This window comes from Molothrus ater, chromosome 13, assembly GCF_012460135.2.
Source record: "Molothrus ater isolate BHLD 08-10-18 breed brown headed cowbird chromosome 13, BPBGC_Mater_1.1, whole genome shotgun sequence".
Taxonomy (NCBI): domain Eukaryota; kingdom Metazoa; phylum Chordata; class Aves; order Passeriformes; family Icteridae; genus Molothrus; species Molothrus ater.
In genome coordinates, this window is record NC_050490.2 from 12,137,666 (window position 1) to 12,152,654 (window position 14,989).

Genomic DNA, 14,989 nt, shown 5'->3' on the forward strand with positions numbered 1-14,989 from the left:
CAAATGCCTGGAGGCAAACAAGGCAATGACAGCAGGCATAGCTTTTGACTTGATCTGCTTACTCCACTCTTTACCAGAACTGTGGATAAAGCAACATTTATCAGTCCCCTGACAGCTGCTGCTCTTCCCCTGTGCTTGTGCCTATCCAGAACACTCTCACCACAGCACCACCTCAGTCACAGCTGCCAGGATGGTGAGATGCACCAAAGACCAAACTTTTCTCCTTGATGATGAGATGCAGGATTTGTCACAACAGCCCTTGTGCTGGGGCCCTTTTTAAGTTGTTAAAAACTGACATGCCAAGAGCCTTTCTAAAGTTTATTGTCAGACAGATCAGTGAGATGATCTGATTCACCACATAGCAACACAAGGCTGTGCAAGGTCCAGGGCCAGACCCTGCTCTCTACAACCTTTAGAATCACACACCACAGGCACAGCCTGGCAAAGGGACAGGCTGTGCCTGTGACAGACACCAAATCAATTCAAGAGAGGACAGGAGGGAAGGAATGCATGCAAAGGTATGAAGGGGGTAACAGATTAATTTTTTCATTTAAAACAGAATATTGATTACTAGAGACAGGTTCAGATCAGGGATTTGAGTATCACACAGAATCCTTCTGCTTATCACCAAAAAACTCACAGAATGGATTTTCACATCTACAGCTCAAGTGCTAAGAGATGACAACAAAACCTAGCACAGACTACAAATGAATCACTGGACCAGATCCACAATGCTCAAGGGCTGGATGCAGCCACAGAAGTGACAGTGGGCCACAGAAATGCAGAGGAACAGTTGCCAGGCATTAGATGACAGCCACCAGCGCTGACAACACATGGCCATGAGCAAAGTTGTCTTCTGTGCACTTTCTTTTTTCACTCCAATACAAATTCTTGAAGAGACACCAATATTAATCAAAAAGCACTGACACTGAATGTAACTCAAACAGCGAATAGAAATTTCTCTGGTTTTGTCATCCAAGAGCATCTATAGCAAAAAAAAAAAAAAAAAATTACGTGGCCACTAAGCCTAAAATTGCTGACACATGTTCCTTTGGCATGTCTGGAACCCCCCACAACAAAAGCCAGAGATTTTAAATTTAGCTTTTTGTTTGGCAATGTCTTTGAAATATGTACCAGATAACAAATAGAGTTCTAAATTTTGCCCTGACTTACAAAATCACTGCAGGGGGTATGTGAGTCAGAGAAATGTTTGCTGTACTGATATTATGACAAAGCTCTCTCTGCAGCTTGTTTCAATAGTCCAGCATGCATATGTCAACCTTGTAGAGCTCCAAAAATACACTACAGATTCTGAAATAGAACAAGCAGTTTGTGTCTCATCTGTCATTAGAATCTTATGATCAAATTATATTAAAAAGAGGAAGAATTATAGATTAATCATAGCTAAATATCAATATATAGAATTATAATTAATCATAGATTAATAGACTAAATCAAGCAAACTGACATAAACTGCACCTTAGTCACACTGGCAGCTCAGCTGGCATGTCCTGATGATAGCTCAGTCACAGAATCATAAAGTATTCCTATCCCTGTTCCAGCATCCTTTGTGGTAAATGTTCATTTAGGTTCCTCCATGGGACAAACACAAAGCATATGTGATGCTGAACTTGGAAATTATTTTCTTATTAATAAGAAATATTCCAGGATGCTCTGACAACTTCTGTTAACTGAACAGGGCATGTGTATATATATTTTTCTAATTTCTCATTCTAGTTTCTTCAGAAAAGCCATTTAACAGCCCAGTGCCACCACCAGCTGGGTCCTTTACGAGCTTCCCCATAAACTGTTAATTGCATGTAGCTCATTTTCGTGTTAAACTTTTCCCCTCTCCAGCTCCAGACACAACCCTGGCATGCAGCAAGTGCAGGAGCACTGCTGTGACTGACACTGCTGTCTTATTGCCCTTTACAGCAGCTGCACAACTCAGAGGAAACCAGAGTTTGCTCTGCTGAGAAGGAGAAAGCAAACAAATGAGCACAATGCTGATTAAAATAGGCACATAAATCTCTTTGGCTGGTCTAGGTATAGTTGATAATTTGTTGAAATCTCCCCACTACAGTCCCCATCCAGAAGGCAGTATTGCTTCAACTTGTAATAAACCAGTTGTTCTCCAAGCAGGAGATCACTGTGTGATCCAGGAACCTGATGTCAGCTGCTGTGACAGGAAAGGGCTGGCACACAGGCACACAGAGCTGAGGACAATGGGCAAGTTCATTATTTGGGTAGAATTAGAGCAGCCACATAAAGCTCTTACCAGTGAAGAGATAGCAGATTCAAGTACTGAGGACACATGCCAGAAACATTTCCTGCAGGGTGTTTTTCAGAGATGCTCTAAAAGCATTCTCATGATGATCAAGGGGCAAATGCTCACGTTGGCACTGATGTGTCCCTTGCCTGTGCCAACAGTGACTGGATTATGCACAAACCTTCTCCTTTTGGGTCTCCAATTGCTACTGAAAATGTTCAAACTTGTGTTCTGTGCTTGCAATGTTTTGAGATGAACCTAAGCCAAGGATTGGCGTGGGCCTACTGAAGTTCATGGGGTTTCAAATCTGGGAATTTGGCTCAAATCCACTTTCACACAATAGCACCAGCCTGCTAGAAAATTTTCCTCCATGTTTTTGCACTGTATGCTAAGGTTTATAGCCTGGTAATCAAACAGTCTGTTCTTTTCACATTTTTAAGATTGGGTTGGGTTTTTTGTTTTGTTTTGTTTTTTTATTCAAAACTTCATAAACTTCAACATCTAATTCTACTACAGATGCTTTTTTCTCTGCTGGATTCCCAGTTCCTAAGAATGCTGCAGTCTGTAACTAGAAAGAAGGGTTGTTACATAAGCAGATTCTTCTGCAAAGATTTCAGTGCAAGTTGAAATGGTTTGGTCTAAAACAACCCTACAGTGCCTACATCCAGTCTGCAACATGTTAAAACCCAGCTCATGGATCTCAGAAGAAATTTGGTTTGGCCTCATGCGCACAGAAATACTGCTGGCAATGCACATGATACCATTTTCCATTTCCCTCTAACTCATCAGTAGATGGACTCCTGTCTTGCACAGAATCATGGATCTGATAGGGAAACAGTCTGAATTAATATATGGACTCTCACCTTGACCTCAATACCTTCAGCAACCCAGCAAGTTTCACCTTTCAGATGATATTGTCTTGTCTTACAAAGAAGAAGTTATATATTTCATAATTATTCTCAGCCACCGATTGTCCACATATTTCTTTTCAGGAAAAATAAAATAAAGGAAAAACTAAGTTTGGTTTGGACGTGATAACAAAAGATGACTTTGTGTTCATCAAAAATACTCCACAGGCTGCTCAAGGAAGACAAACAGAACACAGGAATACTGCACCCAAAAATCCTTATAAAAACTAAAACCATCTTTATCTTACTATAAAACCGGAAAAAGCAAGACCAGGATGGAGGAAATAATTAAAAATAAAAACAAAGTGATGGTCAAGGTACTGTTGCTGCTGAACACAGCTCCAAATGTAAGCTCACCCTCAAACTGAAAGGTCAGAGAACAAAGGATTTCTGTGATGATGTACTGTATTAGTACATTATGTTCTTAGAAATTAGCAGGAAAGATCAGCTTAAAAATCTTTGACTGCCCTAGAGTTTGTAGAGAATCAAGATCCAGGTCACTGTTTGAGATAAACACTCAAGTTAAAGAAGGTGAAACTCTTCTTGAACCTGCCATTTATCAGTTTACACATATGCACTGACTACAGCTGAGCATTCAGCTTTACACAACTGAGGTGCTCAGCTGACAGAGCTCTTCTTCAAAACAACAGATGCATTACAAATGCATAAACAAAACATCTCCAATAAGGCTAAATAGCCTAAATTTGATCAATTTATATAAAATTACTCTTGATAAGCTTATGCCACAGCAATTCTTCTGCATTAATTCAACAATTAAAAAATAAATTTACAATGTACGCCTCACAACTGTAAGGGATACAATTTTGTCTTGTGTTTAGTGCAGCTCAGCAAGTGCTTTAAGCTCTATTAAGTGTAATAAATATACATCCACCCTGTGGATTTCAATACTAAAAAAATTACAGAACACATTAAGAATCACAACTGCTTTGCAAACACAGCATTTGAAGTCTCTCCTTCCAGGAACTCACATTTACATAAACCAGATGAAGTATGCAATATACAAATAGAACAACATACAAATTTAAAAAACCCCAAAACATGGACAGCCTTTTTTCAGCATTCTGGGGTTTATTATTTACATAAAGGCAAGGCTCATAAAAGCAAAGACTTACCTACCACACAGATACCCATATCAGAGTACACACCAAACAACACAATCCTAATAAAACTGTACTGACAAAAAATGCATCCCTCTGCCCCCTCATCGAGAGGAAAGCAAACCCATGAGCAACAGGAACGGCATCAATACTCAAAACACAGCTGAACTTAACACCATCCTGACTTAAAATTACAAACTAAGGGCAGAAGCACCAGACTGGCATCAGTTACCCAGTGCACCCAGAACCTGTGCTGATTTTTAGAGCCTGCCTCTCTTGCTCACAGCAAGGTCACAGTGCAGCTCCCAAGGCAATAGCCACTAAGCTGCTGATTACTGTAACATTCCTGCTTCACATCTGTCAGAGAGTCAATGGTCTGTTCCCAGACTGTCTCCGCTGGGGTGCAGGAGCCCCTGGCTCTGCCTGGAAGGTGTCTGGTAGCACAGGTCATCCCCTGCTGGCACCACACCAGAGTCACCACTCCATCCTGGCTTACAGGAAACTGAGGACATGGCAGGGGTGAGCTGGGGGGACAATGACAAAAATGGACATATTCCTATTGTGTGGAGATGGTTGATGCAATCTAAATTTTCCATAATATTAATATTATGATCTTTTCAGAATTTTGAAGGACCAAGAAGCACTGCAGGTAGAAATAAGGTCTCTCCAGGTATACTTCCCACTCTTGCTTTCCAGCTGGTCTGACTGCAGAGGATGGGATGTGCCCACATGGGATTGCACCCTACCAGCCTCCTGTACAGCAGCACAACACTTACACCTCTCCTCTGCCACACAGGATTTTGTGCCTGGTAAATTCTCCACAAGAATGAAGCCAAGGGGACATTGCTGTACAAATATCCCTTGAGAATACAGCAGAAGTGTAAAATCAGTCAGGCTCACACTGCCTGGAACTGCATCAGGGACCACACAGGACTTCCCAGCTGTGATCATACTGCACACATACCAACCAAGAAACTTGTGGGATGGCAGGGATAAAATGCAGTTGCTCTTGCTCTTTGGCTCTTGCTCCAAAGCTGGCACTGCCTTCCACCCAAATGTTATGAGACTGCTTTAGATCCCCCAGGCTGGGACTTCCCTGTCCAGCTGGACTTCCCTGTCCCTGGCCTCAGTCCTTGTTTTATCCTGCAGGAAGAAGCAGCCCCATAGCCCTACCCCACTGCACACACCACTACAGTGCAGTACACTGATAAATAAATGTACTGACACAGAAAATAAATAATTGGTTTGGAGCATGGATTTGCTGCTAGCAGACATCACAGCAGCTCCCAGAGGACTTTGACACCTTTACTGTTATTTTAAAGGTGAGGAGAGTGAACCCAAATGAATGATTTCTCCTGCCTGCAGTCAGTCAGCAGCAGAGGAACAGGGTCCAAGCTCACATGACTGACAAGAATTCTCAAAATGCTGCAGATGTAGATAAAAATACTCAACAATATAAGGCACAGTATTCTCAGTAAGTCTATATAAATCTCATGACGCCTATATGTTTGACAGGGCACAATCAGCTTAAATTTATGCTTCCAAGAGAAGACTACAGACTAAATGTCTTATTTACATGCAGTAGTAGCCTCTGGATATATCAGTATAAAACAAATTAGCCCAAAGGCCATGAAGATGCTCAGAGGGCAGGAGCACCTTTGCTATAAAGAGAGGCTGGGAGAGCTGGATTGTCCAGCCTGCAGAAGAGAAGGCTCTGGGGTGACCTTAGAGCCCCTGCCAGTGCCCAAAGGGAGCCTCCAAGACAGATGGAGAGAGACTTTCTACAAGGGCATGGAGTAAAAGGACAATGACAAATGGCCTTAAGCTGAAGAAGGGCAGGTTTAGATTAGACATGAGGAACAAATTCTTCACTCTGAGTGTGGCAAAGCCCTGGCACAGGTTGCCAAGAGAAGCTGTGGATGCCCCTTCCCTGGAGTGCTGGATGGAGCTCTGAGAAACTTGGTCTAGTGGAAGGTGTCCCTACCCATGGCAGGGGGGGAGCGTGGAATGAGACTTCAAGGTCCTTTCCAAGCAAAACTATTCCGTGGTTATAAATATAAACCATCAAAGCTCACTCTCCTCACTGGCCTAGCTTCTCAGGGGGATTACTTGAACCTCTCTAAATATGTTAAGGTTTACATCATCTAATTGCAAAAGGCGTTGTATAAGCATTAGAGTCAAGTTATGACATTCCTACAATAGAATGAAGAGTTGAACCAATCAACAGCAAAGTTTAAAAAAATGAAAAATAAGTAATGCAACTGAAATGCACCTATTTTTAAATATCTGTCTGGTCCCTACTTACCAACTGGAGACACTGACCCACAAGGGGAAAATTGAAAAGCTTTCTCACCTCCTCTTGTTTTTCAATAAGAAACCCCTCATGCTACACAGTTGTTTGCTTAATACAACTTGTTATTACAAAAGCTCACGAGGCTGAAAGGTCCCTGCTGTGCCTGCCTTCATGTTTGACTAACCAGTCTGCATCATGTCATTCTCCACAGTGTTGGGCAAATATGCATCATTTTAATTAAATTAAAAAGGAAACTATGTGGGCTTTTGAGCCTTGCTATTCAGTTAATTTTCAGGGACTATCTGAAGGGATAGTGTTACAGATCACATGCAAGTCTCTTTGCTGATGGACCTGGAAAAACTGGACTTGAAACTGGAGCAAATAATTCAAAGCATATGTTGAAAGTTAAGTTATAACACAAAAAAACCCCTCAAAAAACCAACCCATAAAACACTTTAACCAAATGTATTTGAACTCTCAAGAATGGTTACTGAAAGTAAGGGGCACACTCAGAATATTAAGTAAAATAGCTTACTGAAGCCCATATAGATCTGTAGACATAAATACACAGCATCTATGTGATCTCTGCAGGTGTTTTCATTCCCCAAACAAGTACCTATGACGAAGTTCATGGCTCCATGATTTGGGCAGTCGAGGTACCCCTTCTGTGACAAATATCAGATGTACCTGAAGGAAAGACTGAGCTGGAGAAAACTATCACAGTAACACCTGTACAAACAGCTCCTCAAAAGACAGCTGGACTTTCTAGAAAAAGGGTTGGAAACCCCAGAAACTCCAAAGTACCATCAGCAGATACTCCCAGGACAGAACAGCTATCCAAAACAACACTGAAATACGTAATTTATTCTTTTACCATTCACAGCTGCATAATAAATCAATACACAAACGTTGTAAGTAGCTTCTAAACTAATCTATTTGCTTCACTTGGATGCTCAACAAGAAGCTTTACTGAAAAGCCCTTTTGCCAAAAAAGCTTCAGCTCCTGGCATTCTATATTATTTGTACTTCATTATCAAAGTCAAGTAACTGGGATTTATGCTTTGTTAGTAAATACTAGTATTGTCTGAAATCTGGCTGTGGTGACACACCATGGAATAGTTCATTAGAGGAAATAATGACCACAAGATAACCTTGTAAGGTACATTGCTGTGGACAGAATTAAATTTAAACACATGAGAAGGGAAAGAGAGGGAGGAGAAAAAGGCTCAAGGATGCTGTCTGGTTGCTTTTACAGCCTACTTCTTTAGTTCAATTAAAATAAAGTGTGTGTGGCAAAACATCCATTATAGATTTAAATTCTCTTTTCGAACACTCCAGACACTTAAAAATCAAAAGCAAAAGTCTCCACACTATGAAAATAGAAAGAAGAATGTTTGGAGACATAAGTTCACATCCCAGGGACTGCAATAAAACAGATCAAACTAAAGAACTCTGCACATGGGCCATGCTGCCACTGGTTGTGAGCTGCCACATGGGAGGCTCTTCCCTCCACACAGCTCCAAGCAGGGCATCAGAGAGGATCCACAGTGGGAGCAAGCAAGCTGGGGGAGGCCAGGGCAGGACCAAAGACCAAGAAATGCTCTCTTTGCTGCCAGAGAGCTGAGCCTCAGCTAAGGATGGAGAGATGACAGCAGCACAGGATAAACCAATTTTACAGGTGGGATATTCCTACACACAAGGCACCCCTCCTCCCCACACCTCCCTAGGCTGCTACTATAGCTCATCATCAATAATAAAATATTTCAGTGCCTTATATTGACTTCATTGAGACAACACAACAGTGAAAGCTCCTGTTCCACAAGGCAGATGTCAAAGCTGCATTCTCCCAGCAGCTGTTGCCATCAAAGCACTGAAGAACCTGAGAGGGTTGCAGGTTTGCCAGTGCCAAAACCCTCCAGGCTCACTTGGACTGTTTTACTGCCAATGTGTTAACCAAGGAAGTTGTTCAGGTATTTGTAAAACTCCAGTATTTTTGAAAGGGAGGAAAACCCCACTAACTCCATATATCTCATCGTGTTTAACAAAACAGAGGAGGTTGAACAAATATTGAACATTAAAGAAGTACCCACCACCCTTGAAACCCAGCAAGTGAAAGTGATCCAGTCCAACATCTGTGATAACAGACCCAAGAATGCAGCAGTTTCCAAGTAGGAAATTCAAGGTGAAGACTGAATAGAAACAGCAACCACAAAACCCACTTGCATGTGCACGTCCAAACACATGAAAATTCACCCTAAAAGCATTCCCTAATGCTAATCAGGTGTAGTAAGTTTGTCTCAGGAGTACTAGGCTAAAGTTGTTTCCTTGTTTTGGTAAAAGCATGTACTGACCTCTTTAAACAACCATTATAATTACCAAAGTAATTTTTAAAAAATGCAATTTATTATCACTGGTTTTTCTTCCAGTACTATCCACCCAAATGGAATGTGTCAGCAGCAGGGAGACCACTGGGTCACTGTGTTTGTGTAAGAGTTGCTTTTGAACTGCTTTATACATAGTTGGCTTCTCCCAGCATTTGGGACTTCACCCCCCCCCCCCAGAAACAGTCCTAAAGACCAAAGGAAAACAAAATTATCTTGGAATGTTTGAGAGATTAAATGTACCATACATTTAAAATATGATCATTTGAAAGTACCAATTTTTTGAGAGCAGACTGTTTCCTCTTATTTCTGTGTTACTCTCTAGTGTGCCAAAGGGCAGGAATGGTACTCTAGGATGCCCTACAGTCACAACTTCCTTTTTTCCTGCCCTAAATAATTTACTTGCAAACAGAATAGGGATGGAAGAAGCAAGACATTCATTTCCTCCATCCTGCATGTAAAAATCCTGCGGGCTAAACAGACTGAAGCTGAAAATCCACAAATTCCTGTGCTTGGCACTGCCCAAGTTCTAAGGCCATCTCTGGCTGGCACTGTGACCTTCCTGCTGTGAGAACAAGCAGTCCACAAAAATATGGGCAGGTCTTTTTCTCTGGAACAACAGCACAGCAATGGGCTGGTGTGGATGGAAAGTCTCACATCTGAAACATCCTCTTCACTCCCAGCAATGCAGCAATGCCAGTGGGACCACATAACTCTACTGAAAAACAGGTATCACATGATGATTTGGTAGTTGTCAACAACAAGGCAAATCTCTTTCCAGATTTCACACTTAAAAGACAAAAAGATGCCTTGCCAAAATGGGCTTTTCTACAGTAAAAACAGACTAGAACCCAAAATATGCTGTTCACATCAACCACTCATATACATTCTATACATGGCAGTAGTATGCCTCAAGAATTGTTCCTTCTTTTTCAGGGCAACCACAGTGCTGAAGCATCTATTTTCAGAAATCTCTGTTACCTTCCATTGCAGGTACAATAATCCTGACACAGCTGTCTCCAGCCTCCAACCCTCCAAGGAATAAAGTGGGGGCTGTGTGGGTATGTGTGGGTGGGTGGAAAATCCCATAAAAAACTGAGTCAAGTCTTGGACAGTTCTGCAGAGACATAAAAGAATTCAGGACATATCATGTCTATGGAAACTTTCTCTCCTCCCCACCCCACCAGCTCTGCTGTGTGTTGTTTACTGGGTGCCTGCTTGTCTTCACTCTACAGGTTGTGATGCTTCACAGACATTCAGTGAAAACCTCTGTTGCATCCTTGGATAAAAAGCACAAGTAGCTATTAACTCTCTATAAACAAAATATTATACAACTCACTCCCTACCTGCCCAGAGACAACAGTTTTACTAGGTCAGTCACCCTGTACTAACATGTTAAAATCAAAAATGCAGGGATCTGGTTTTAATTCTCTGTTCTCTGACTTTCCAATCTGCTGGGCTGGGCACGTTTCACAGACAGATGGTTCTTTAGGGTTCATGTACTTAAAAGAGCTCACAGACAGAAGTAAAAAAATAAATAAATAAGGAAATGAAATGCTGTCAGTTGAAACAGCCCTTCACACACAGAGTACCTTTCTGATGCATAAACCTCTGACAAATGTGCTCTTCAGAACCAAAGGCTACAGAACAAAGTCCCAAGGGAGCTCTAAGACAGCTTCTTGTTTAGTCAATTGTCTTAGCAAAAATACGCTTCCCCGAAAAAAGGGATTTTTTATTTATTTTCATTTTTTTTCCCAGAGAGTATTAAGAGCTCTGAGTCTGAGTAGAAAAGTATCAATCTTTGACAAGTATCTTAATGTCTACAAATGACAGACCTTCTGACAACATATTTTTGGTATAGACCTTTCGGCACAAATACTTTTTACCCCTTTTTTTTTTAAATAAATAGACTGATCCAATTTTAAAGTGGATGTGGAGAAACTAATACAGTGGTTTGCCAATAGAGTGCAAAACTCAACCCATGCATTGTTTTGATAATATTACTTTTCCATTAAGCATGAGTTTTACTATTACTGATGATGACATTCAAGGCAGAACAGGATTGTATTTGCCAGGACTGTGTTTCTTGTCATGGCTCAACTCAGTCTTTGAATTTCTTTGGAGAATTTTATATGTGAAGCCAAATGGGAGTCTCATCCAGCTCTTCTCTGTATCAGCTGGAGTTCTAAATAATTCATGGCAAGTCAGAGTTCAAAACACATTTGCATTCACTTGGCTGGCTGTCAATACGAGAACCATCCTCTTCCTTCTAAGAAAGATCATGCAGAAATCAGAGCTGGAAAACAGACATGGCAGGATAGGGCAGCTCACAGCACAAACAATCCTGCACTGATTTTCAGGAAGATTATGTGTTGAGGAGAAAAGTTATCCCAAATTTTCTCTTTCACATGGTTATTTATCATCTGTTCAGTGCTGTAGAATGCCTTACTCTGCCTCTCCACTGGTGAGCCGCTGGTCTCTGGCACTTCCCTCTTTCGAGCTGAACAGTTTTCTCATTTTTACAATTTTACTCTATCTGCAACATTTGGATTTTGTGGCTGTATCTACAAACTGCTCAGTAACAAGGGTTTGCAGCTGGACAGAAAACTGCCTAAGCTGAAATCATCACTGCAAGACAACATGTTATGAGACAGGTTCCCCAGTCCAAATCTATGCTTGCATAGCATGGAGTGATGCTTCCATAATATATATGAACCACAGAAAATTGTCACACAATGCTTTTTTCTTCTCAAGGGATGCCTATCAGCTCAACTTTTGCTGTGGTCAGTCACCATTTCCATCATGAAGTTCTACTTTGTTGCACTTAAAAAATATGGCAATAAAACATCTTGCCAAGACTAAACTTGGCATACAAGTTCTGTCCAGAAGTAACCTCAACTAATCTTTGTCAGCTAGCAAGCAAAGTGACTTAGTCACTTTTAAATCACTTGAAAATGAAAGCTGTAGAGGTTCTGGTTCTCATAATTTTCACTGCTCTGCACTTTCAGCACCCCCTAACTGTTCAGCTGGAACAGTTTGCAAGGACTCCTGGAGAACCCAACTGTCCTGAGGAGCCTTTGTGTCATGGGTGGGATGGCAAACGCTGCTCCCTGCCTCACCTAGGCCCAGAGGCTGAGGCTGAAGGGAGATGTTATAGCTGATTTCTATGTGCTGTGCTGCCTGCAGCCCAGGATTGAAGGTAACAAACCTGGGTGTTTCCCATTTGCACCACTGGAGATGCTGGATGCAGGAACAGGGATCTTACATCTCAGACACATCATGGAATCACTGGGAATATTTCCAGGCAACCATAGAGAGTTGTCTGTGTTCATCACTCTATTCTTTCATGAACTACTTATGGAGAATTAGATTTGTAGAAATCAGTCTTGCAAAGTGCTCTGGAACACTGCATTTTAACAGAAGGACAGTCTACTACAGTACTTGCTCAGTCATTTTTTTGAAAGCTAATGTAGCAGAGGAATTCTTCAAAAGTGGCTTTGGTCTACACTTAAATCTAAGTTCTGTCTGTTCCCTGTACCATTAGATATTTGCTGTCTGCAGCTGAGAGGCTCTCACTTGCACTGGGACTGAGCCTGCACCTGAACCCAACATGCCCCAAGTTCCACAAGTGCACCCTGAGCACAAAGAGCTCTCTGCTAATGGATCCTCCCATGGGATCTGATCTTCATCCATATTTGAAGTGATTTATTTTGACATCTGCGGATTTTCAAGAACAAAGAGGGAAAATGAATTATCACTCTGAATATCTGCCCCATTCTGATTAATCACGCACATGACGCACATAAAAACTTCTTGGGAGCTCATTTTTTTGCCATCATCACGGCTCAGCTGCTCTTTTCTAGATTATTTGTAACTGTTCATACACTTGACAGTTCAGCTTTCCTGTTGCTACAATGTGTTAGCAATTAATGCACAATAAACAAGCAGACAATTGTTCTATTTCCAGGGAATAAAGTCTCCAAGGACACAAAATTAAATATAAACTATCCATCCTTCCCCATATCCTAAGATTTCAAGGAAGAGCAAGCAATTAACTCCCCAAACACACCACGTGGTTGAGGCCATGGTTAACAGACACTTCAATTTGACACGTATTTTACACGTCCTGTAGTCCTGTCTGCTCCTAACTATTCACTTCCTGCTTCTCCTTGGTGTTAGCACTCACAAGAGTTTGAGAAACCCCATGATCAGGTGGGTCAAAGAGTTGTCTCTACCAAAACCAAGGGGTTTTAGCTTCCTTTAGCTTTTAGCAGGTCAACCCCTTGATGTGACTCATATGTAAGTACCACAGAAATGCCAAAGGAGGAGAGGGTGAAATGAGGTGAGGATTGCATAAGCTGTGTGGCTGCCAAAGAAATGCTCATGTGAGCACAGCCCCAGTCCCAGCCTTATTCCTGGGGGCAGAAATGTGAGCAGGAGCCTGCTTCCTCCACTGGCTTATTCTCAGTCCCTCCCCATTGGCAGTGGCAGCCTCCCAAGTTCTCAGGGTCTGGAACAGCATCTCTGGGTAGCAGGACTGCTAAGAGGTGCTGGGAAAATCCCAGCAATACCACACTAATGATCAGCACTTGTAATAAGACAATTACAACCAAAGGACACTGCTTGGATCTGCTGCAGGGCAAGTGAAGTTTCTCCTGAGTCAAAATGCTGTCATTGCCTTCCCAGCTCAAGGGCTGAAGGGGGAAGTTATAGCATTGAGAAAATGTACCCTGAGAAAATGAGAAAGAGAGCAAAATTAAAAATCAGAACTTTCACTTGTCCCTAAGCAGGGACAAGTGCTCAACAGCCAGACGTCACCACGAGATGAGGAAGTTCCTACTGCCTGTAGTGAACTTCATTCTGAGCAAAAAACACTCTAGATGCAGCTGACTGGCTTGTGGTTTCCATCACTTTCCAGCTCTACATTGCCCTTTGTACTGCATGAAACATGCCTTTGGAAAGCCAAGGAAAACTTGGTTTAATAAACACCAAATTAGAGGGAATGCATTTGCCTCCTTGACATCTTTTGAAATGTCACTAAGACACACGTTATTTCAGGTCACTGCAAGATTTCATTCAGTACTTGTTACAAAGCTTCTGCTCTCCATATGGCCTGTGCTACATCAAGGGAAGTGTAACTGGCTGAATGGACTCTAGAATCACCTTTCTCCTGGAAAGGTATCTCAAAGGAGCAAGAATGATGGTGCCTGATGTTTAGAAACAAATTGAGGCTGGACTGACAGTCCTTATAGAAGACTGCCTCTCTTATTTTACAGTACCTTGTGGAGTGAAGAAATACAAGTTTAAAATAATAAATCTAGAACTTTCTGGCAGTCTGTATGCTCCACAAACTGACAGACCTACTTGTAAACAAAATTACTGTACTTCACCAGCCACACCTTTAAAACAAAAGTATTTAAAAAGCTGAGCAGGCAACCCTGCTTTCCTCATGCTGGGCAAATGTTCAGCTGTCCATGTACACCAGATTTACAGGTCTTCTGTGTCAATCTGACAACTCCAAAAGATTCAGTCAGGGAAAAGATTTAGCTCTATAAATACTATTGAACTTCTCTTTCCACTGGCAACAGATCAATCCAGTGCAGAAGAAAAGCCCATAGCTAAGGCTGGAAAAAGTACAGAGTTGGGTTTTCAGAAGTGCTCTGCATTTGTCTAGCCCAGCTCTGGTTTGAGCAGGTTAAGTCCCATAACTGAGCACTTTTGGAAGTCAAAACATGACTGTTCACTGAGGCACTGGAGTAATTGCTTCTTGGACAAGATGGTATGAATGTTAAAATGTATTACAGGCTACATAATAAAAACAGAGGTTGTGCTCTTTTGCAAGTCTCGTGGTATGAAACTCAGCTGTTTTGCCCTGCACAGGTTTCCCTAACTGTTCACTTGGTTTCTTTCCATCTGGAGTTTCACCACAGAATTTTGCTTTGAGCTTCCCCTTTGAACAGACGAAAGCTCTGCCAAACCACATCACATTCAAACCACAGGAAATCATGAATTTGGCACTG

General features: G+C 41.7%; 1 protein-coding gene across 3 annotated transcripts in view; it reads right to left on the bottom strand.

Annotated features, from left to right (window-relative positions):
* The window catches only part of ARNT2 (aryl hydrocarbon receptor nuclear translocator 2), a 95,192-nt gene that overhangs the window by 41,222 nt on the left and 38,981 nt on the right, over positions 1–14,989 (bottom strand). The gene's annotated exons all lie outside the window — the stretch shown is intronic.